Source organism: Anomaloglossus baeobatrachus, chromosome 2 (assembly GCF_048569485.1).
Source record: "Anomaloglossus baeobatrachus isolate aAnoBae1 chromosome 2, aAnoBae1.hap1, whole genome shotgun sequence".
Lineage (NCBI taxonomy): Eukaryota > Metazoa > Chordata > Amphibia > Anura > Aromobatidae > Anomaloglossus > Anomaloglossus baeobatrachus.
In genome coordinates, this window is record NC_134354.1 from 696,177,432 (window position 1) to 696,203,989 (window position 26,558).

Sequence of the window (26,558 nt, forward strand, 5' to 3'; positions counted from 1 at the left end):
CGCCAGCATCAGCCTCTCTACCTGCAGCATCAGCCTCTCTCCTCCCAGCATCAGCCTCTCTGTCCCCAGCATCAGCCTCTCTGTCTCCAGCATCAGCCTCTCTGTCTCCAGCATCAGCCTCTCTGTCTCCAGCATCAGCCTCTCTGTCTCCAGCATCAGCCTCTCTGTCCCCAGCATCAGCCTCTCTGTCGCCAGCATCAGCCTCTCTGTCCCCAGCATCAGCCTCTCTGTCCCCAGCATCAGCCTCTCTGTCCCTAGCATCAGCCTCTCTGTCCCCAGCATCAGCCTCTCTGTCCCCAGCATCAGCCTCTCTGTCCCCAGCATCAGCCTCTGTCCCCAGCATCAGCCTCTCTGTCCCCAGCATCAGCCTCTCTGTCCCCAGCATCAGCCTCTCTGTCTCCAGCATCAGCCTCTCTGTCCCCAGCATCAGCCTCTCTGTCCCCAGCATCAGCCTCTCTGTCCCCAGCATCAGCTTCTCTGTCCCCAGCATCAGCCTCTCTGTCTCCAGCATCAGCCTCTCTGTCCCCAGCATCAGCCTCCCGCAGCATCAGCCTCTCTGTCCCCAGCATCAGCTTCTCTGTCCCCAGCATCAGCCTCTCTGTCCTCAGCATCAGCTTCTCTGTCCCCAGCATCAGCCTCTCCGTCTCCAGCATCAGCCTCCCCATCCCAGCCTTCCCCAGGATCAGCCTCTGTCCTCTCAGCCTCCTCCAGCACGCCGTGCTCCTCTGCCGACACTCACAGATCCGATCGCATCCACTCACACACACCCACACACACACACCCGATCGCATCCACTCACACACACCCGATCGCATCCACTCACACACACCCGATCGCATCCACTCACACACACCCGATCGCATACACTCACACACAAAGACACACACACTGACGATATTGCACATACGCGCTGATACTCACAACATCCGGGGATATCACATGCTTCTGGCCATGTGATCCCCCGGCAGGTCCTGGAAGCTCACAACTGCACAGTATCGCCGCCGAGAAGCAAGCGATATCCCAGGATGTTGTGAGTATGTGGATGCGATGTGATGTGTGAGGTGTGTGTGAGTGTGATCTGATTTGTGTGTGTGTGTGTGTGTGTGCTGTTATGTGTGTGTATGTTCTGCAGCTGCAGGACCTTGATGTGTGGATGCGATGTGATGTGTGTGTGAGGTGTGTGTGAGAGTGAGTGTGAGCCGGTGTACACTGGTAACTATGATACACATCGGGTAACTAAGGGACCTTAGTTACCCGATGTTTATAATGGTTACCAGCTTTCACGGCCTCCGTCAAGATCCCAGCATCGCAAGGTTATGTCTGGCGCTGCCGGGATCCTGACGGAGCCGGTGTAGAAGCAAGCGATATCCCAGCATGTTGTGATGTGTGAGGTGTGTGTGAGAGTGAGTGTGAGAGTGAGTGTGATCTGATGTGTGTGTGTACTCACCTGGGAATCGGAGCTCCCTGTCAGTTGGGGCAGAGCGAGCGTGCATTGCGTGAGGGGGGCGGGGCCTGCAGAGAGCCGGGGCGAGAGGCCAATCCGTGTGGGGGGGCGGGGCCATGGCGAGCCCAGCGGCCAATCAGCTTTGTGTCACCGTAAGGACACAATTTCGGAGCATGACAGACAGACAGATAGACAGACAGATAGACAGACAGACAGACAGACAGACAGAATAAGGCAATTATATATATAGATATATATATACTGTATATATATATATATATATATATATATATATATATATACAGTACAGACCAAAACTTTGGACACACCTTCTCATTCAAAGAGTTTTCTTTATTTTCATGACTCTGAAGATTGTAGATTCACATTGAAGGCATCAAAACTATGAATTAATACATGTGGCATGAAATACTCAACAAAAAAGTGTGAAACAACTGAAAATATGTCTTATATTCTAGGTTCTTCAAAGTAGCCATCTTTTGCTTTGATTACTGCTTTGCACACTCTTGGCATTCTCTTGATGAGATTCAAGAGGTAGTCACCGAAAATGGTTTTCACTTCACAGGTATGCCCTGTCAGGTTTAATAAGTAGGATTTCTTGCCTTATAAATGGGGTTGGGGCCATCAGTTGGATTATGCAGAAGTCTGGTGGATACACAGCTGATAGTTTTACTGAATAGACTGTTAGAATTTGTATTATGGCAAGAAAAAAGCAGCTAAATAAAGAAAAACAAGTGGCCATCATTACTTTAAGAAATGAAGGTCAGTCAGTCCGAAAAATTGGGAAAACTTTGAAAGTGTACCCAAGTATAGTGGCAAAAACCATCAAACGCTACAAAGAAACTGGATCACATGAGAACCGCCCCAGGAAAGGAAGACCAAGAGTCACCTCTGCTGCGGAGGATACGTTTATACGAGTCACCAGCCTCAGAAATCGTAGGTTAACAGCAGCTCAGATTAGAGACCAGGTCAATGCCACACAGAGTTCTAGCAGCAGACACATCTCTAGAACAACTGTTAAGAGGAGACTTTGTGCAGCAGGCCTTCATGGTAAAATAGCTGCTAGGAAACAACTGCTAAGGACAGGCAACAAGCAGAAGAGACTTGTTTGGGCTAAAGAACACAAGGAATGGACATTAGACCAGTGGAAATCTGTGCCATGGTCTGATGAGTCCAAATTTGAGATCTTTGGATCCAACCACCGTGTTTTTTGTGCGACGTAGAAAAGGTGAACGGAATGACTCTACATGCCTGGTTCCCACCGTGAAGCATGGAGGAGGTGTGATGGTGTGGGGCTGCTTTGCTGGTGAAACTGTTGGAGATTTATTCAAAATTGAAGGAATACTGAACTAGCATGGCTATCACAGCATCTTGCAGCGGCATGCTATTCTATCTGGTTTGCGTTTAGTTGGACCATCATTTATTTTTCAACAGGATAATGACCCCAAACACACCTCCAGCCTGTGTAAGGGCTATTTCACTAAGAAGGAGAGTGATGGGGTGCTACGCCAGATGACCTGGCCTACACAATCACCAGACCTGAACCCAATCGAGATGGTTTGGGGTGAGCTGGACCGCAGAGTGAAGACAAAAGGGCCAACAAGTGCTAAGCATCTCTGGGAACTCCTTCAAGACTGTTGTAAGACCATTTCCAGTGACTACCTCTTGAAGCTCATCAAGAGAATGCCAGACTTCTGCACAACACAACTGATGGTCCCAACCCCATTTATAAGGCAAGAAATCCTACTTATTAAGCCTGACAGGGCATACCTGTGAAGTCAAAACCAATTCCGGTGACTATCTCTTGAAGCTCATCAAGAGAATGCCAAGAGTGTGCAAAGCAGTAATCAAAGCAAAAGGTATCATATTATCAGTTGTTTCATACTTTAAGTATTTCATTCCACATGTGTTAATTCATAGTTTTGATGCCTTCAATGTGAATCTACAATTTTCAGAGTCATGAAAATAAAGAAATCTTTTTGAATAAGGTGTGTCCAAACTTTTGGTCTGTACTGTATATATATATGAGATTATGTCAGCGAGGCCTCTGAAAATTATGTATTATGGCATCATATCCAACCATGAAATACTGATAGTGCGCGTGTCATAATGACCATGTTGATATGATGAATGATGGCGACACAAAAAGAAAGAAAACAAGGGTGTTAATCTATTATTGGGTTGGAAGGTGTGCATGGAAATAAAGCACAATAAAAGTAACAGTTCAATTGACAAAGATTTTGGGTATTTTTGCAGATGCTTTTCTCCTCTTTAGCCTGATAATCTTGGGATCAGAGCTATGATACCCATGGAATAGAATGTGTGAACAGCTCCGCAGAGTCACCCAGCTGTGTTTTCCCACAGTCAGTTGAGTGGTTAGAGAGCTGACACTCAGGAGGAAATAAGGGTAATTGTGGTGCCACCTCTGAGGACTGTACAGCGTGTGATTTCAAGGAAGAGAGGCCACTTAATGAAGCATTTGCCAGCCAGAGTAGCACATTCTCTTTCTGGGCCCCATCTACAAGTCATACAACTGTGTGACTGCCAAAGAAAAGGAGTAGAGTAACCCATCCACTAACAGAAGTTGTCAGTTGTCTTTGGAAAGGACAAGCGAGTGTTTGTTCAGTAGAGCTTTCAGTAATTTTACCATCTACCCCACGTATACCTCAAACACCTCGCCTATTCCCCCAATGCATTACAATATATAAACACTGACTGATTGTGGTGAGCCCTGGCTGTGCAGTATGGAGGTTGGGAGGATTCTCTCTGTACTGTTGGAATGGAGGGTCACATGGAGTCAAGAACACCGGAAGTCAATAGGAGAATAGCTATTGCAAATCAACAATAAAGTCACTGGACAAGGTCCTCAAGTTAAATAACATTTCAAAAGTGACAAAGACATGGCTCGTAGATTGGTCTTTTCTATAGTCACATATGAAAGTGAAACCTGGACTATAAAGGAACAAGACAGAAGAAGAATCAATGCCTTCTGAATGTGGTGCTGGAAAAGGATGTTATCAATACCATGGATGGCAAGAAGAATAAACAAAACAACTTTGGAAAAAATCAAGCCAGAGATGTTACTCAAAGCAAGGCTCACCAAGCTACGATTGCCAAATTTGGACACATTATGTTATAAATCGGCGCCGCCATAGCCGCAAGCAGCCTGCTGCGGTTCTTGTTGCGCCCAGGTGCCAGCTGCCATTCTTGGCCGTGCCTCGGGTCGTCCAGATGGCTGCTTCCTCCTCCACGTCTAAGTGTGGAGAGGCGGCTAGTACGCATGCGTGTGCCGATTTACCCCAGCCAGAACCTAACTTCAGTGTTTCGCCTAGTGAGCATGCTCAGGCTGATTGTGTCATTTCTGAGACTAAGGGGTACTTTGCACACTACGACATCGCAAGCTGATGGTAACGATGCCGAGCGCGATGGTCCCCGCCCTCTTCGCAGCTGCGATATCTTGTGATAGCTGCTGTAGCGAACATTATCGCTACGGCAGCTTCACATGCACTTACCTGCCTTGCGACGATGCTCTGGCCGGCAAACCGCCTCCTTCCTAAGGGGGCGGGTTGTGCGGCGTCACAGCGACCTCACAGCGACGTCACACGGCAGGCGGCCAATAGAAGCAGAGGGGCGGAGATGAGTGGGACGTAAACATCTCGCCCACCTCCGTCCTTCCGCATAGCTGACGTGAGCCGCGGGATGCAGGTAAGGAGATGTTCCTCGCTCCTGCGGCTTCTCACACAGCGATGTGTGCTGCCACAGGAACGAGGAACAACATCGTACCGGTCGCTGCCGCGACATTATGGTAATGACCAACACTACACCGATGATACGATTTTGACGCTTTTGCGCTCGTTAATCGTATCAAAAACGATTTACACACTCCGATGTCGACAGCGACGCCGGATGTGCATCACTTTCAATTTGACCCCACCGACATCGCAGCTGCGATGTCGTAGTGTGCAAAGGACCCCTAAGTCCTCAGTTCACGCTACTGAGCCTGCTCTGGCACTTAGTGCATCAGAGGTTAGGTCCGGTAAGGACCTCACTGGGCATGTCTGTGATGTGGCAGGCTCAGATAGGGCAGAGGGCATCAGGTGTCCTGATGATGTGGCCACTACGGACTGGCTCACAGAGGCCCGCCCCTATGACTTGGTCCCTCACCATTGGTCGTCAGATGACGACTGGTGATGTGTTTGGACGTGGCTGCCATGAGGTCATCAATGATGTGGCGGTTCCGGATAGGCCGCTGGTGACGTCGCTGATGACATGGCACCCTGCTATTGGACGTTGGAGGTTCCATCCTGGGTTTGGGGTGGACCAAGGTTATAAAAGGGGCTGGAGACAACATGGAGGGGTGGAGTCTTCTCATATGCTTGTTCTGAGCACACCTCCATGTCTAGAGTTCATGGCGGCATAAGCCTTTTTGGAAGCGGTAGGTAGGGCTAGGCGAACGATGCCTGTCATGCCAAGATTTGTGGCTCAGCACATCAGGGTCAGGCACCGTGCTTCCTTGCTGCCGTTCTAGTTGTGCTGTAGCAGTCCAGTGGTGTTAAGTGGGCTGCGACTACGGTGAAATCTGTTCGGTTGTGCCCACTTTTCACACGGATAGTGTACCTGCTATGCCTTCTGTCCAGATGTGCCCACTACGCACACAGATAGCGTACCTGCCGGGCCTTCTGTCCGGTTGTGCCCACTACGCACACGGACAGCGTACCTGCTGCGCCTCCTGTCTGGTTGTGCCCCTACGCGCACGGACAGCACTTCCCGGGACCTCTGTGGAGTTTAACAGGGAGTTCCTGGATTGGGTGTGTGAACCCTATTATCCTCCTTGGCTTCCTAGTCAACGCTACTGGTGTGACTACCTGGCCTGACGTGTCCATCACACGTGGCCAGTCGTGTGGTGACCAGAAATGCTAATCGGAGGACCGCTCGGCCTGTCGTGCCTTACACACGTGGCCGACAGGGTGCTGTCGCAGCGGTCTTCTCGGTCAACGCTACCTGGCTACCATCCGGCCTGACATGTTCCCTGCACACGTGGTCAGTATTGCGCCCGCTCCACCAAAACGCTAACTGGGTTGTCTTCTAGTCTGACGTGTCCCTACACACGTGACCGGTTCCCAGGTTTCCTGGGTTATCTCAGAGCCATCCAGCTCTATATTCTCCGCCTAACCTTCAGGGTGCCAGCAGCTCCTTTGTCATCTGTAGTACGGTGGGCCCCGACTGGCGATTAGGATATATACCCTCTGGTCCTAATCCGTCAGTCCCCCCCCCGTAACACATTATACTAAGATAGCAGTATCTGGATCATGGTCAGAAGAATAGAAGGAACAAGGTGAAGAGGATGAGGGCTTGATTTGATCAAGATAATGGCGGAGAAAACCCTGGTGGACCAATCTAGGCTTGCACAAGATCTATTTTCCTACAGAGCATTCATACATCCAGGCTCCATGGTTCGAAATCAAGCTGAAGGCTGTTAAAAATAGAAATAAAAACCTACTGTATATCACTCAGCAACTTGGAATAGACACCGTAGAAGAGTTCTGTAAATATCCTACCCAGTATATTTTTGATAATATTTATACCAAAGGTTACTAAAATATGAGCTATTGAATGAAACACTGTAAACCAAACAGTAATGTGCCCTGTAATTACCATAACACTTAATTATCTCCAGACTCCAGTTTTTGGGAAGTATATTTACCATTATACTACCATAGAATGTGTACACTAATTACCATTAGAGAATAAGCACTGGGTGTATCTGAGCAATGGAGAGAGTATTTATACCGTTGTTCACTGACTTTGTACTTATCAGCACCTATTAGGCCCTGGTACAACATGCACTATATAACAGTATGTTCTTCCTATAATCATGTGTTATACTCTGATATACCAAACATAGCGGCAGCATGATATTGTGATGCATCTCGTGTCTGACTAATAGTTTTTACTGTAACTATTGGATTTAATTAGTGATTGATTCATGAAACCAGTGACTATATAATTGGACTTACACAATAATTGGTCCTAAGTGTTTTGCATGAGCAGGTAACGGCAGACTTCATGTCATAACTAACACCACTTCTACTCAACATGGAGGACAAGTGTACATCAAGATTATATCATTTTTTTCAATGCTGAGGTTTCTGGTGTTCAGGACACTCTGCCTGATATGCCTTAAGTTATGTTCACATGTTCAGTATTTGGTCAATATTTGTGAGTGCTATCTGTTGCCTGTGTTTCTAATATATATTTTTCCTTTTTTTGTTCCACTCCTGACTTTGGCTTAAAAATAATGAGATAAAATACTCACCAAATACTGAACGTGTGGGTGTGGCCCCTGGCTGGGGCTACACTATGACCTTAGGGTTGTGAGGCCGAAGATCAGTATTTTCCGCTGTTGCATCACAGTGTAACAATTAAATTTGGACAAGCAAGTTGCAAAAATAAATCGGACCCAGATTAGTTTTTTGTGACTTGTTTGTTGAGGTCGTGGTACATTTTGGGTGTATCAGTGATACATTGAAAAAAGTAAAGTTGAATTCAAAATAGCGGTGTCACGTAGTCCTTCTCCCATATCACACAATCAACAGAGCGAGGGATGAGTAAGCAATCCAAAGCATTTTTATTCCAAGCAATTCAGAATGTCCATCAAATAATCCACAAAACAAAGGGTAAAATTAGTCCAGTAACACAAATATAGTCCGGTAAGCGATAAATGTCCAGGTCTCTCTGAGAAGCCAGTTTCTCCCAGAGGATGATTAATCCTTCTCTCTTCAAGTTTCCAACAGACTGACTCTTCCCCCCAGGTAAGCAGAGAAGTTAGCTGCATCTCACGCTCCTTCCCCCGACTTAGGAACAAAAGCCTGGCAGGGGAGGGATTAAACCTGCAAAGAGGACAATGTACACACAAGGAACACAGAATGGACAGCGAACCACGCCCAAACATTAGCCCACCCAAAATGGTACACAATCCACAATATTCCACCATCACAAGCGGCTTTGCAGATGGTGTCACCCGGCCTCAAATGTTTGGCCCTCCCATGTACTAATATTTATCAGGGTGTATCCATACTTAAGGCCCACCCTCCAATTCCAGGGTTTCTTAAAACATCTTTTTTATTAGAAAAATAATAAAAAGTCAATTTTCCATGTCCATGTAACAGTTTTAGATTAAGGACGTTACACGTTCGAAACGCGTCCTCTCCTTCACACTGCTGCAATGCGGTTTTATGGACATGGAAAATGGACTTTAATATTTTTCTAATAAAAGAGATGTTTTAAGAAACCCTGGAATTGGATGCTGGATCTGCAATTTCTTATTTCTGCGTCATTAATCCTGGCCTAGTTGAAAATCCTATCCGTGCACCTTCCTGGTTCCTATGGTGTTTTTTTCTCTAGAATGAGTGAGCTGGTTTCAAATATTTTACTCAAATTATGGCCCACCCTGTATTTTGTCCACAATATGTACAGTGGCATGGAAAGGTTTGGGCACTCTCAATCAAAATTACTGTTATTGTGAACTGTTTAATCAACTTCAAAATGCAATGATCTCTAAAAGGCATAAAGTTAAAGATGACTGATTTCCTTTGTATTTTAGGCCCAAAAATATATATTTTCATCTTTTACATTTTAAAATTAACAAACAGGAAAATAATCAGATGCAAAAGATTTGGCACCCTGTCTGATTAGTACCTAGTAGCACCCCCTTTGGAAATTATCACAGCTTGGAAAAGCTTTTTGTAGCCAGTCTGAGTCTTTCAGTTCTTGTTTGAGGGATTTTTATGCATTCGTCCTTGTAAAATTCTTCCAGTTCTGTGAGATTCCTGGCTTGTCTTACATGCACTGCTCCTTTGAGGTCTAGTCACAATTTTGTAATGATGTTCAGATCAGGGGACATTGAGGGCCATTGTAAAATCTTCAGTTTTCGCCTTTTGAGGTCGTCTATTGTGGATTTTGACGTGTGTTTAGAATCATTATCCATTTGTAGAAGTCATCCTCCTTTCAACTTCAGCTTTTTTTACAGATGGTGTTAAGTTTGCATCAACAATATGTTGAAATTTCATTAATTCCATTCTTCCCTCTACCTGTGAAATGTTCCCCGTGCCATTCAGTGCAACACAAATCATGATTGATCCACCCCAATGTTTAATGGTTGGCAAAATATTCTTTTCCTGAAATTTCTGTGCCCTTTTTCTCCACACATACCTTTGAATCTTTGATCATTGTGGGGCAAGAGTTCTATTTTAACTTCATCAGTCAACAGGGCTTGTTTCCTACATACATAAGCTTTTTTAGATGTTCTTTTTCATACTTCTGACGTTGAATTTTATGGTGAGGATGCAGGAGAGGTTTTCTTCTGATGACTTTTCCAAGAAGGCAATATCTGTGCAGGTGTCTCTGAACAGTAGAACAATGTACCACAAATCTATAGTCTGCAAAATCTTCCTGAAGGTCTTTTGCAGTCAAAAGGGGGTTCTGATTTGCCTCTCTAGCAATCCTACAAGCAACTTTCACAGAAATTTTGCTTGGTTTTCCAGACCTTATCTTCACCTCCACTGTTCCTGGTAACTGCCATTTCTTAATTATATTTCAGACTGAGGAAAGGGCAACTTTAAAACGCTTTGCTATCTTCTATATTATTTTCCAGCATTGTGGGCCTACACCATGTCTTTTTTCAGAGTGCTAGTCAGCTGATTAGAAGAACCCGTGGCTGCTGTTTTTTGTTTTTTTTGGCACAAGGTCAGAGGAGGCTGTTTTTTTTATAAAGCTGTGAAATTTGCATCACCTGGCCTTTCCTAATAATGATAGTGACCAAGAAATAACTATAAAAGGCTAATTAAGGTCTGAAACCTTGGTCAAAGTTATTTGAGCACACAAATCTCCATGGGTGCAAAACTTTTTCATTGGCCGATTTTTTTTCCTTTTGTTAATTTTTCAAATGTAAACGATGAAAATATATACTGTGTGTGTATATATATATATATATATATATATATATATATATATATATTTATTTTTATTTTTTTTTGCTTAAAATACAAAGGAAATGTGTCATGTTTAACTATTTGCCTTTTAGAGATTATTTAAAGGGGATCTGTCAGTTGGTTTTTGCTACCTCATTTGTGAGCAGAATAATATAGATAAAGAGGCCCCGAGTTCAATTATGTATCACTTAGATTACTGTATGAAGCCGTTATGACACAGTGAAAGATTTCAGATTTTGCATGTAGCAGAGCTCTCATATCTGCCCCCGCCCACTCCAGGATTTCAGTGTACATTTCCATGGACAGATGTTGCTAATCACAGAAGGAGGTGGAGTCGGACTATAACTCACACTGCTGAGACCCACTAATGATAAAGATAACATATTTAAACTAACATTGCAGGAAACATAAAAATACTGTGATAACAGACACAGGACTGAATTCCCTGTTTTAACTCTTACAACATGCTGTCTTCAGAATACATTGCAGAAACCTGTTGACAGAGTTCCTCTAATCTTCAACTTGCTTAATAGTCACAATTCCCATCATTTTGATCAGGGATGCCCAAACTTTCACATGCCACTGCACTTAATGAAGTTCATTTTTATTGACCATAAATACAATAAGAAAATAAATATTGCAAAAATGCATCAAAACCTGTTTAGTATTTATAGAATAAGGGAGCACCTTTCCCCTATTGGGATCTCCATCAGCAAAATTAGGGCAAATTAAGACAGGAGAAAAAGAGTTGCTGTATATAGGGATCAACCAATGCATTTTTGTTCAATTCAAAAAAATATTTTATTGGTACAAAAATTTGTGCATACATAGAATCCACACAAGACAGTGAAAGGGTTAAAAATATTTAAAATATGTATAATCAACGAACACCCAAATACATGGTTCCATGTCAGGAACCTGACACTGAAATTCCGAATACCACTATAATAGATGTACCATACAATAATAAATCCAGGTGGGATACAGAGCATAAATGTCATTAGTTACTGCAATCATATACCCAATAGTACATAAACGTATAGCATACTATCTGACACCACCATTGTTAAATACAGTGTAATAATTATAGACCACCAGCAGGACAAAAAAAAAAAGACCTTATATAAAGGAAATCAGCGTACAACAGACACCGATTTAAGTAAGGTAAAACACCAGCTAACCAAAGGCGTCTGAGATGAAACACCAGGTTATATTACCACCTGCTGAGGTCCAGATTTAAAGCAGTGCAAGGTCCCAGGGTGTGGGTATGGGGTGTTGTACCTGGACCTCCCCCTTCTATGGCGACAAAGCTGCATATATTTATACATATATACACAGTATATATATATATTTATACACTAGAAGGTGGCCCGATTCTAACGTATCAGGTAGTCTAGAATGTGTATGTAGGTTAGCAGATTGAATAATAATATAATCAGTAAGTCTTGAATAATGATGGTTCATTTTTTGCTCGTTGGTCTCCTGCTGTGCAGCACGCATCGGCGTGTTTGACAGTGGGAGACCAACGATCTGAATGGGCAGGGAGCCGGGGTAAGCTAGTAACCATGGTACACATCGGGTAACTATGCAAAGCGGTTTCCATAGTTACCCAATGTGTACGCTGGTTAACAGCGTACGCCGGCTCCGGCACACGTGTGCCGAGAGCCGGGGTTAGCTAGTAACCATGTTACACATTGGGTAACTAAGCAAAGCGGTTTTTATAGTTACCCGATGTGTACCATGGTTACCAGCCTACGCCGGCTCCGGCACACGTGTGCCGAGAGCCGGGGTAAGCTAGTGGTTTCACACATCCGGCTTTTCTCCACTTTGTCGGATCCGGCGTGCTGCCATAGGCTGGTTTCAGACGTCCGTGTTTTAGGTACGTGTGACATCCGTTTTTAACACGGATGTCACACGTACGCATGTTATTCTATGATGTGCCTCACAGGTTCGTGTTTGCACATGGACCGTGTGACTTTTCATGACCCCGCATGCACACACACAGGCATCTCCGGCAGCACGGATGTCACACGGATCGCACACTGATGTGATCCGTGTGACATCAGTGTAAAACATACCAGAGAAAATATGGGTCTTTTTAAAAAAAAATATTTTCTATATTTACTTCTCTCCAGCAATGCTGTCTACGGCTCTGCTGCCTCCTGCTCCTTATCGCCGCTCATTATACTCACTGAATATTCAGTGCCCTGTGGAGATGGAAGCGGGAACAGCGCTGGGGACTTCAGTGCCGGGGACTGCATCGCTGGGTGAGTATACAGCAGAGTGTGTGTGTGTGTGTGTGTGTGTGTGTACATGCATGTGCGCTATGTGTGTATGCGCTCGGTGTATCCATGTGTGTCTGCTATGTGTGTGTGCGTGTGTGTGTGTGTCTGTCTGCTATGTGTGTGTGCTCAGTGTGTGTGTGCTCAGTGTGTGTGTGTGTACATGCATGTGCGCTATATGTGTATACATGCATGTGCGCTATGTGTGTATGCGCTCGGTGTATCTCTGTGTGCCTGATATGTGTGTATATGTGCTCAGTGTGTGTGTGCGTGTGTGTTGATAGGCGGTCAGGAGCGGGAGGCAGCAGAGCCGGAGAAAGCAGGTAAATATGAAAAATATTTTTATTTCACAGACCCGTGTTTTCTCCGGTACCTGTCACACGCATGCAAACACAGATGTCACACGTATGACCATAACCATGCGTGTGACTGGTACCTGATTAAACACAGACGTCTGAAAGCAGCCATACACTGTGTACAGTAGAGTGGCCGCGCCGCAACGTCCTGGTCACATGCTCCGGTCACATGACAACATGTGATCGGAGCTTGTCGCGCAGCCACTGTAGTGTACACAGTGCACGGGAGCGCACCGGATCCGACAAAGTGGAGAAAAGGTAAGTAAGTATTCAAAGCGACAGTGCTGACGTGTGCTGGGAGCCAGGGTAAGCTAATAACCATGTTACACATCGGGTAACTAAGGAAAGCGGTTTCTATAGTTACCCGATGTGTACCATGATTACCAGCCTACGCCGGCTACGGCACACGTGTGCCAGGAGCCGGGGTAAGCTAGTGGTTTCACACATCCGACTTTTCTCCACTTTGTCTTGCCCGTGTGGGCTTCCGGGGCTGCAGCAGTCACCTGGGAGTCGGGGCTCCGTGTGGGTTCGGGGAATGTGTGTGGGGGGCGGGGCCAGGGCGAGCATCCAATGTGTGAGGGGGGTGGGGCCTGGCCGAGCGGCCAATGCGTGCGGGGGGAGGAGTCAAGGCGAGGTGAGCGGCCAATGCGACGGTTGTCACTGTAACGACATAATTTTGGAGCAAGACAGACAGACAGACAGAATAAGACAATTTTATATATATATATATATATATATATATATGTCCAACAATGTAGACCAGCTCACTCCTGTGAATCACCTGGATCCTCTGCTCACCTGGTTAACTCCGTTGTGCCCGGATCAGGACGTAGGAGTCCATCCATACAAATGTGAACAACAACAAGGCAGAATCCAGCAATAACGTGAGCAATTCAGGATGCTGTTAAAAAATTTTTTCCTTCTTTTTATTCATAAATTCATTAAAATATAATGGTCCAAGCAATTCAGAACAGCATTATCGCAGGAAAATAGTGCAGATAGGACTACGCGTTTCAACGGTAAAATCCGCCTTCTTCACGGTCCAGAATCTGAATATAAATATAAATCGCCATATACTGCATCACTACACCCCCCATAAACTACACCTGTAATATAGTACATCACTACACCCACCATATACTACACCTGTGATATACTACATCACTGCACCCCAATATACTACACGTGTAATATAGTACATCACTACATCCCCCATATACTACTCTTGTAATATACTACATCACTGCATCCCCTTATACTACACCTGTAAAACTACATCACTATACCCCCATATACTACACCCCTAGATACTACAGCTGTAATAAACTACATCACTACACTCCCCATATTCTACACCACTATATACTACACCACTAGATACTACACCTGTAATATACTACATCACTACATCTCCATTTACTACAGCTGTAAAACTACATCACTACACCCCCATATACTACACCACTATTTATTACACCTGTAATATACTACATTACTACACCCCCCATATACTACATCTGTAACAAACTACACCACTACACCCCCATATACTACACCCCTATATACTACATATACTACATCACTACACCACCAATATACTACATCACTACACCCCCCAAATACTAAACTACTATATATTACACCTATAATAAACTACATAATTACACCCCCATGAACTACACCTGTAATATACTACACCCCTATATACTACATTTGTAATATACTACATCACTACACCCCCATATACTACACCTTTATATACTATAAATAACACATCACTACACCCCCCATATGCTACACCACTATATACTACACCTGTAATAAACTACATCACTACACCCCTATATACTACACCACTATATACTACACCTTTAATATACTCCATCACTACACCCCCATATACTACACCTGTAATAAACTACATCACTATATACTACACCTATAATAAACTACACCACTACTGCCCTATATACTACACCTGTAAAACTACATAACTACACCCCCAATATTAGTCACCAGTTACCACCCCCATTGTCCCCTTCTCAGGTTATTAGTCACCACTCACCTCTCCCTCCTTATTATCCTCTCCTTACTCACCTCCCTATGGGACCCCTCGCTGAGATGCTTTTTCTCTTGTAGGGGTTCCCCACCGCGGCTTCTCTCCATACAGGCCCCGGCTGGTGCCGCTTCTTCTCCTGCTGGGTGGGAACTTTTCAAATGACACACGCGCGCTGTACTGACGACATCAGGGTGCGTGTGTGTCACAGAGAAAGGTGCCGGGCAGGGAACACAGGACAGATTCCTGCGTTCTGCTGCCTACAATGTGCGGAGCTTCAGGATCACTTCCTGCCCCACACACCGCGTGTGATGCGGGCGATCTGGCCAGGGCCCCACAGAGCCTGGAGCTCCAGACAACAGGTCAGATTGCCCTCATTACTGACTGGCGAGCAAGGGCAGGGAGAGATCCTGAAGCTCCGCACAGTGTAGGCAGTGGAACACAGGAATCTGTCCCTCGTTCCCTGCCCGGCGCCATTCTCTGCCCTGATGTTGTCAGTACAGCGCACGTGTGTCATTTGAAAAGTTCCCGCCCAGCAGGAGAAGAAATGGCACCACGACTCCAACTCTGACCTAAGACGGCCGGTCACAGACAATAAGCGGGCTGGATGTGGCCCATGGGCCGCCCCTTTCCCAGGTCTGGCCTAAAGGGTCTTCTCATTATAGAATCACAAGTATACACATTTGTTGGGAAAATCCAACCTTAAGCAAACTGATTTGCTCAAAAGCTCATGATTCACAAGTAATAAATACAATGGCAGTTGTTTGCCTATTATTTCTGTAAAATTGCCAAGAGTAACCATGACATTGTGTTAGCAAGACCCTCCACAGGCTGCACCACACATCTCAACTACTCGGTTGCCACACAACCATGTCAAGCCACCAGTAAAAGTAACAAATGGACTGTATTTCATGGTTTCAATGTAAACATGCAGTGTATAGTTGGGATGTTTTGCATCAGATTGGCAGTTTAGTTTAGATAAATCATAACTTTAGTGATCAGATCACTTCTCCATACACAGCAAACAGTCAAAAAATATAAAGCAAAGTTTCCCTCCTCACAAATAGAGATCTAATACAGACAGTATATATTATTGCTTGAAAAGGGGAAATGAAATGGTGACAGCATATGAAACATGATCAGTGTGGACCTTGTATCTGTGACCCCCATGGACCTGGATAATGAGAAATAATGGTCGGTCACTATTGTGAATTTGATGCCCCCATTCCACAGACCATTCTACATGCACATTAAACAGATTATGTCACAGTTACCTTGTCAACACATCACTGAGCTTCAACATTGATCACAATTGCGAATTCTGGTAAAATAAATACACATCGATTTAATTCACTGTTAACTCCACTGCCACCTACAGGCTAAATAATGAAATTATTTCAAAAACATTTTATCTTCAGTGTAATATGTTCTTTAATCTGTTCCTCAATAAAAGTGAATTTCTTAACTACCAATTGGTTAAGTTAGCTAATAATTTAATAGAACATTAAAACAAAATGTAGCCATATTTTACATTTTAATTCAGCTGTAGGGCAGGTAGCCCAAATTGGGCAGCCTCAACCTTTTAGAATAGAACCATGCAGCAACCAAATTTTTGGAGCCACAATATGTTACTGTATGTATATTATGATCACTGATGTCATAATTCATGCATGGCTCTGCCGTTCCTGAGCTGGTGCATGTATCTGTAGCGCACCCACGGGGCATGTGGTTAACCTACTCATTGCCAGGCCATTTCGGGTCGGGTTAGGCGATGTCACGGGTGGCCTTGCCCGGTTCCATTGCCCTGAGGCATACAGTAAATGGAGGGGAAGCGGGGTATTTCGGAAAGTTTGTTGTGATGCCACCTGTGGTATGCAGCCAGGAGTAGCCGCCGCTGCAGAATTCCTCGCTGGAGCAGGTGTTAAGGCAACCAGGATGGTGTCGCTACCCACAGGTGGAGCGGGCCCCGGGTGGATGAAGAGGGAAAAAAATGTCCATTGGTACCTAAGCGCTGGGCGGTGGTGCTGGTAAGGACAAGCCAACACAGTCTCTGCGGGTTCAGGGTGTAGTTTACTTACAACTTCAGCTGCCAGTCCAGTCACACTGGTCACTGCCGCGATGGGCTCAGGTTGATCCTGGATCCAGCAAGGGGTCACCACCGGTGTTTTGAGAAAGAAGAAGAGAGAGCCCTATTCAGCAGTTAGGTACCCTGGCTAAGCTCCCGCTCCAAGCCCCGGGCCTAGTAAAGTCCAAGTATTCCAGAGATGTCTTGCCAGAACTATGGTCCTGACGGGTCTGTTTTTGATGTGTGTGTGTCTTGCGCCTATTTCTACCCCAAGTGGAATCCGCCCCCCAGGTGGCTGGCTTCAGTGACCGGGGAAGTCCCATGATCGTGATGGCCACCCCCCTGCCTACCCTGACCCATCCCACCCTGTGTGAAGGCTCCTAAGCTGTATGTAGTGTGTGAATGTGGAACACTAGTGATTAACCCCCCCTTACCTGAGATAGATACCGCACCTTAATTTAGGTGCAGTACCCTGGGGCAACCAGAGCCTCAGGGGCGCCACATATCCTGCCTTCAGGATCCTTTGGGAAGGGCTTGTTCAAACTGGCCTCATTCCAGGGGTCGCACCGCCATATCTTGGTGCTGCTACCTCTGGGACGCCACCAGTAATATTTCTAGCTCTGCTGCATGCACTGTTCCTGAGAGAAGTTCCATGTTTCTTATCCAGCTACCTGGTTCTGTTCGTCCTGCCCTCCATCTCTCCTGCCGGATGTGACCTCTATTTACCCGGCCTGTCCAGACCTCCATCTCTCCTGCCCATCCTGACCTCCGTACTCCTTTCCAACCTTACCTCTGTTCCTCCCTGTCCTCTGGACTCCAGTCCTGTTCCTTGTTCTCCACTCCCTCCTTCCCTTGCTTGTTCCTCCAGTATCTGACCTCGGCTATGTTCTTTAACTTTGGCTTGTTGTCTCCTCAGTACAGACATGACATCCCAGCATAGACCCTGACTGATCAATCATCCTTGACCTCTTTTGGGCTTCTAACTGCACTCAGGAGTCCCAGCGCCCCCTAGCTGTAGCTTGACAACTGAGCTATAAATTATATTTGTATACTTGCTGTATCTATAGATGTTTTCCTTGAATTATTGAAACATGTTAAGTTTTTCTATGTAAACAAAGATAATAAAAAGTTATACAACTAATCTGAAGGAATTCATCAAGGATTTTTCAAAACATTTTGCAGTAAAAAATGTTGCAAATATTTTTCACATGTTAGGACTGATTCTTTATTTGCCTTTTTATCCAAGTCAGTTTTATTTCTCGTCTTGTGGTATTCAATGTCATTGTCATTTTTCGTGTCAAATTCTTCAATGAAGTGGAGATAGGATCACAAATTTTGTACAAAATAAAAAAATACTATTAATGTTTGTCTTTTGCCTTTTTAGAATAAAATTGCATGATCTGTTAAAAATGTTGCAACTCTAAAGTTAAGCCCGCTTTACACACTACAATAAATCTTACGATGTGTCGGCGGGGTCACGTCGTAAGTGACGCACATCCGGCATCGTAAGTATAATTGTAGCGTGTAAAACCTCCGTGCAATTGCGATTGAACGAAAATCCGTTCATCGCATGCACGTCGTTTATTCCTCAAAAAACGAACGTGAGGTTGTGCAATGTTCCCGAGGCAGCACACATCGCTGTGTGTGACACCCCGGGAACATTGAACAACAGCTTACCTCCGTCCTCGGCTCTCGCCGACAATGCGGAAGGAAGGAGGTGGACGGGATGTTTACGTCCCGGCAGTAGCGTAGCTAGCAGGGGGGCAGAGGGTGCCGCCGCCCCGGGCCCCGTGCTTAGAGGGGGCCCACCCGGAGCTGCAATACCATTACCTATATCAGCGTGCACAGCGCGCCGATATAGTAACCTCTGTGGCAGTGCGGAGGAGACATGATCTCCCTGCACTGCTGCTGATGACAGCGCACACGCAGGACACAGCGTGGTGACGTCATCGCACAGCGCCGGGTAGGGGCGGGGAGGCAATTGCCCCCCAGGCTGCTCTCCCAGCTATTATTAGAGGGCCGGCCGCCTGCTGCATAATGTCATTATAACACACATGGCTGCGCACAGTGAATTGCGTGCGGCCGTGTCTCTTATACTATGATGTGGCCGGGCACACTGACAGGCGCAGACAGTGCTGACCGCCGCATAGTAGAGGAGACTCGGCCGCTCACTGTGCGGCCATATGTGTTATAATGACGTCATGCAGCGCGCGCTGCCTCCATCCAGCCGAGGAGCATCAGGCAAGATCCCAGTGGTTAGGAGCTGCCTGTGTAGTAGGCGTGACCAGCTTTGTTAGTGGGCGTGGCCATGTTTTTCCCGTCCACTATAATTATGCAGGTGTAGTGATGGGGAAGGGGCACCTCTGGCTGTGTAGTCGTGGCACTAGTACTGAGGCAGCCCCCTGATTCCACCACTTCTTTAACTTCGGGGCCTGACTTGAATGTGCAGTGTGGGACGTCTCTTTCACCGGCCGATGCACACAGAGTCTTCAGGCAAAAGTTGAGATGCATAAAAACTGACATTTATTCAAACACAAAAATAACACTCCGGTCAGCAGATTCCGGCAATATTGGTGGAGCTGGGGACAACCTGCCCAAACGCACCCTCTGGTGGGGATATGCCCTAGATACTCTTCTTCTCCGGGCTCCCACTCTCCGGTCAAGCACGCACTGGACCCACACCAGCGGAATAGACCCTGAGGTTGCGTCCACCTCCTTTACTCCGGTGTCCCTTGATGTTCCGCTCACACACTCACACTTGCCGCTGCAGATGTTCACTGCCTGCTGTCCCGGATCCTTCTCCCTGCACACACACAGCCCTTCCCTAGATATCCAGCCGACTCCTCCTCCCCGGTGGCAACAGCCGTCCCACCCGGCCACTAGGGGGTGCCCTAATACCCAAAATCACATACAGTAATAAAATTCAACATTTTTAATAATAACAATGCCGGGTAACTATGCTGAACTAGTAGGGGGTAGGCCCACCCACTACACAGGCTTCGCCCCCCCACCTCCCTCCCTGCGCCCCCCTGCACCCCCCTGCACCACACATTTGGAGGTCTTACCTCGGTTCCCGCTTCTATCGTAAAGAACTCCAGGACACCTGGAGTTTCTTTCTGTTATCAGCCACGTTGCTGAGGCCCCGCCCCTTCTGATCACATGGGCGTGACGTCACCACAGGTCCTTTAGCCTAGAGGGATTTACCATCAAAGTCTGTGGCCGCACAAGAGAGAAGTGTCATCCAATCATCAAAAGTGCCCCCCAGCATGTGAGTGTGTGTATAGGATTGTGTCTGTGTGTATAGGATTGTGTCTGTGTGTATAGGATTGTGTCTGTGTGTATAGGATTGTGTCTGTGTATATAGGATTGTGTATGAGTGTATAGGATTGTGTCTGAGTGTATAGGATTGTGTCTGTGTGTATAGGATTGTGTCTGTGTGTATAGGATTGTGTCTGTGTGTATAGGATTGTGTCTGTGTATATAGGATTGTGTATGAGTGTATAGGATTGTGTCTGTGCGTATAGGATTGTGTCTGTGTGTATAAGATTGTGTCTGAGTGTATAGGATTGTGTCTGAGTGTATAGGATTGTGTCTGTGTGTATAGGATTGTGTCTGTGTGTATAGGATTGTGTCTGTGTGTATAGGATTGTGTCTGTGTATAGGATTGTGTCTGTGTGTATAGGATTGTGTCTGTGTGTATATGATTGTGTCTGAGTGTATAGGGTTGTGTCTGAGTGTATAGGGTTGTGTCTGTGTGTATAGGATTGTGTCTGTGTGTATAGGATTGTGTCTGAGTGTATAGGATTGTGTCTGAGTGTATAGGATTGTGTATGTGTGTATGTGTACAAATGAGGCATTTTACCATGTAAAGGGCACAGTGGTGGCATTAATATGTGGGGGGCACAGTGGTGGCATTATTATGTGGGGGCACAGTGGTGGCAGTAATATGTGGGGGGCACAGTGGGGGCATTATTATGTGGGGGCACAGTGGTGGCATTAATATGTGGGGGGCACAGTGGTGGCATTATTATGTGGGAGGCACAGTGGTGTCATTATTATGTGGGGGGCACAGTGGTGGCATTATTATGTGGGAGGCACAGTGGTGGCATTATTATGTGGGGGCACAGTGGGGGCATTACTATGTGGAGGCACAGTGGTGGCATTACTATGTGGAGGCACAGTGGTGGCATTATTATGTGGGGGGCACAGTGGTGGCATTATTATGTGGAGGCACAGTGGGGGCATTATTATGTGGAAGGCACAGTGGGGGCATTATTATGTGGAGGCACAGTGGGGGCATTATTATGTGGGGGCAGAGTGGTGGGATTATTATGTGGGGGCACAGTGGTGGCATTATGTGGGGGCACAGTGGGGGCATTATTATGTGGGGGACACAGTGGGGGCATTATGTGGGGGACACAGTGGGGGCATTATTATGTGGAGGCACAGTGGTGGCATTATTATGTGGGGGACAGAGTGGGGGCATTATTATGTGGAGGCACAGTGGTGGCATTACTATGTGGGGGCACAGTGGGGGCATTATGTGGGGGCACAGTGGTGGCATTACTATGTGGGGGCACAGTGGGGGCATTATGTGGGGGCACAGTGGTGGCATTACTATGTGGGGGCATTATGCGGGGGCACAGTGGTGGCATTATTATGTGGGGGCACAGTGGGGGCATTATGTGGAGGCACAGTGGTGGCATTACTATGTGGGGGCACAATGGTGGCATTACTATGTGGAGGCACAGTGGTGGCATTATTATGTGGAGGCACAGTGGTGGCATTATTATGTGGGGGCACAGTGGTGGCATTACTATGTGGAGGCATAGTGGTGGCATTATTATGTGGGGGCACAGTGGTGGCATTACTATGTGGGGGCACAATGGTGGTATTACTATGTGGAGGCACAGTGGTGGCATTATTATGTGGGGGCACAGTGGTGGCATTATTATGTGGGGGCACAGTGGTGGCATTACTATGTGGGGGCACAATGGTGGCATTACTATGTGGAGGCACAGTGGTGGTATTATTATGTGGGGGCACAGTGGTGGCATTATTATGTGGGGGCACAGTGGTGGTATTACTATGTGTGGCAGTAAGAGTCGGTTTTTGTGCACACAGCAGGAGCAGTAATAGGGACACACACGGCAGCAGTGGCTCAGTATTGGGGTGACGGCAGGATGAGGAGTTTTTGCAGGTTGGGATTAGATGGGGTTCGGTGCCGGAAGTGTGAGGAGTCAAGTGTCTTTGTTTTAATTTCTGTAGATGAGTTGTGGCTGGAAGAAGTTGTCATGTTGGTCTGGGCCAGATGGAAAACACAGAAAAGGTGAACAACTCCATCCGAAAGAACGTCAGCTGTAAGTCACCATCTATAACTGCACTGGGATCTCTTGTATGTGCTGCAGCACCGATATCTACCACTATATAGTCACCATATAGCGGTAATATCAGTGTCATCTGCCGAGGCTCCACTATACCCTCGATTAGTCTGTGCCATCATAGTTATCATAGTTACCTGGTAAGGGGCCCACTCAGATGTTTTGCCCCCCCTGAGCTGAAACCCTAGCTACGCCACTGCGTCCCGCTCATCTCCGCCCCTCCGCTTCTATTGGCCGGCTGCCGCGTAGCGTCGATGTGACGCCGAACGTCCCTCCCACTCCAGGAAGTGGACGTTCGCCGCCCACATCGAGGTCGTATGGTAGGTAAGTACGTGTGACGGGGGTGAATCGTCTGTGCGGCACGTTCAACAAATTGAACGTGCCGCACATACGATGGGGGCATTGCAAATCGCATACGATATCGTATGCGAAATTGCAACGTGTAAAGCAGGCTTTAAATGAACAAGTTGAGTTTTTGGTGAGTTTTTTACCTCAATATTTGAAAGCTAAAATGAGGAGGGGAACAATCAGAGCAAAAGTATTATAGAAACACATGCACCAATTCTGTATTTTTGGTTCAATTTTCAATTTTTTTTTTATTATTTTATTTTTTAAAGGAAAATAACAGAAAAACAAAGGAGGGGTTAGGTAAGAGAAACCTGGAGAAGACATGGTGGATAAGACAGGTAAAGCAGCAAGATTTACATATGGATCAAGTGAATGTTTTATTAAGTCATACTATTCAATCAAATTAATATGTATATGAAGAAATATATTATGTATATGTTTAAAGGGAAAAACATTAAATTTAATGCTTCAGGATTCACTAATCTTTAGCTTTGGCATGAAGATTTTAGACCATGAAGACCAACTTAAAGAATACCTCTTAATTTCTTTTTTGAAGACTATATTGTACTCGTAAATATGACGAGAGGGTATCTGCTAAATAATTTACTAAATTGATGGAGCTGTTGTGGTTTCCACTAAGTCGCTATAAGGTGCTTAGTAACCATAAAGGTGTGACCTATGTTATGTCTATAAATGTTTTCAAAACTATCAAGGCCAATTGAAAGTAGTGTAAAGGTGACTTTACACGCTACAACATCGCTAAAGCGATTTCGTTGGGATTTTGTGACGCACATCCGGCCGCGTTAGCGATGTCGTTGCCTGTGACACCTATTAGCGATTTTGAATTATTGCAAAAACATTCAAAATCGCTAATCGGTGACATCCCCCCCCTAATCTAAATTATAGTTGCTGCTGCAGTAACGATATTGTTCGTCGTTCCTGCGGCATCACACATCGCTACTTGTGACACCGCAGGAACGAGGAACCTCTCCTTACCTGCATCCCACCAGCAATGAGGAAGGAAGGAGGTGGGCGGGATGTTCTACCCGCTCACCTCCTCCCCTCCGCTTTGATTGGGCGGCCGCTTAGTGACGTTGCTGTGACGTCGCGGTGATGCCGAACGCCCCTCCCCCTTGAGGGAGGGATTGTTCAGTGGTCACAGCGACGTCACAGAAACGGTATGTGCATGTGACGCTGCCGTAGTGATAATGTTTGCTACGGCAGCGATTACTACATATCGGCCGTGCGACGGGGGCGGGAGCTATTGCGCTCGACATTGCTAGCAATTGCTAGCGATGTCGTAGCGTGTAAAGCGGCCCTTAGTTGTGGGGTAAGAGACATTCTTTGTTTTGTGACTTTATAAGTAAGGTGTTTTTTAACTGTCGTGGGCGGAGGGGACGCGCTCGCCACGCTGGGGTCTGGGGCTTCTGCTGCTGCTGCTCGGTGGCTCAAGCGGCGGGCCGGACCCGGGGACTCTAGCAGCACTCCTCACCCGTGAGTGAAAAGGGATGGTTTGTTTAGGGAGAGAGTTCGTGACGCCACACAAGGGACGTGGTGATGAGTGGACCACCGCTGCTGGTGACGGGGATCCCGGGAGAGATGGTAGGGAGCAGCTAGGATGTTGTACCCTCTGTGGGTAGGAGTTGGTGATCACGGGGCCCGGTGGTGATACGGGGAGGCTGAATGGCTGGGGTGCAGGGTTGCAGGGGCAGCGCGGCGCGGTGTCGGACGGCACTGGTGTACTCACTCAGAGAGTCAATGACAGAGTCTCTGGTAAGCCAAATGGCCGGATGGAAGGGTCCCGCAGCCGGCTGTAGTGTTGTGCTCTCCCCGGATGGCTGATGGTGGATGTCTTTCCCTGCACCTGTTAGAATGTTCTGACTCCTGTGGTTGCCCACCGGTAGTCCGCTCCCCGGCGTATAGGTTCTGTAGGAGCCCGTTTTGCCCGCAGGCGCTGGCCCTTGGATCTCTAGCCTATGGCGGTGGTTGTATATCCTCTCGGTGTGGACTGTTGCCTTCTGTCGGGTCTTGGTTGTTGGGAAACCCCTGGGGTTCCTGTCACACTCGGATTTGACTATTGCCGGCGGCTCCAAGCCTGGTCGGGGTCTGATGGCCCTGCCTGTGTGCTTAGCTTCACTTCGCTCACCGATTCGGTACCAGCGGGCCACCGCCCGACCCCGGTCCTGTGGCTCTGCAGAGGTCCACTACCTCCTGCAAATGGCCACCACCGTCTGCCAACCTTGCTGTCAGTGCCTGGGCTCCGACCCAGACACTTGCAGTTTATGTCCTCTCACTTTCACCTCCTGAACTCATCTGTCTGTTTTCCCGCCTCCAGGCCTGTGAACTCCTCGGTGGGTGGAGCCAACCACCTGGCTCCGCCCCACCTGATGTGGACATCAGACTCTGGAGGGAGGCAACAAGGGTTTTTGTCTGACTGGTGTAACTGTCTAGGGTGGGGGGTGTGTATGTTGTTATGTCTGTGACTACCTGGCTAGTTCAGGGTGTCACATTCCCCCTTGGTAAAACACAGACCGTCCGCAGAATGCCCGTCCATCACCGGTTTTATTTTTCTGTAAAAGATAAATTAACATGTAAACATTCAACATAAGCATACTTGTAGTTCTTCCCTTACGGGAGGCTCGGTACTTTAACGTTTCAAAACATATAAAACATTTTTATTACTGACGGACAGGTTCATAGTCATCCGCTCTCCCACCCAAGCAACCTAACTCTTGATGCTGCCCCTAAGAAATGGGCAGCACCCCTCTTCCCCAGTCCTGGTCCAGGTTACCCGAGCGGGAACGGGTACGGTATCTCGCACCCGGCTGTCACTTCAGGGGACCCCACATCCAGGGGGACCCCTGACCCCCGGAGGATGGCCACCGGTCCTGGTGGTGGCCGGGCGCCAGCCTGCTCTGCTGCGGGCCCTTCCTCCAATCTGCCTCTCCGGAGGCGGAACGGAACGGAAAATGGCCCACAAACTATTTACAGCCCACAAGTTCGTGGGTGGCCTGCAAGTTCTCGGCCATGTTCATGAGCAGTTTCTCATGTGGGCTGTTTAGGATAAACACACTGATGGTCCCAACGGGGACAACTAGTCTTACAACGGACGGCAATCAACTGGTTGATGATCAGGTGATACTTCGGTGATTGGTGTTCATTCAACTGAAAACAGGGTGCTGAGGGTCCCAACAGGGACAACTGGGTTGCAACGGCGGACCGCTGCCTTTATTTGAGGTCACCCTCCTCATAGGCCTCCTCCAACTCCACATCCGGACGGGATGGTGGAGGAGGGGACTGGGACCGCCTCTGGGCACTGCGGTCTACCCTCTGCTTGACATCCAGGGCAAACCAGCCCCTCTCCCCGCAATATCGGGTGTAAGTCACTAAGTCGCCTGGTTGTAGATCGCGACCAGGATGACAGGTTGGCAGGTGAAAGTTCACATCTCGGCGGGCCACGAATATCTCGGCCTCCAGGCCCGGTTCATACACAAAGCCATATCCCCGCTGAGGATCAAACCTTCTCACCTGGCCTTTATACACCGGGCCCCGCACCCGAAAGGTGGCGTTGCGGAGATTGTCCTTCTCCTTCATGACGCGCGCCAGCATTTCGGCCCT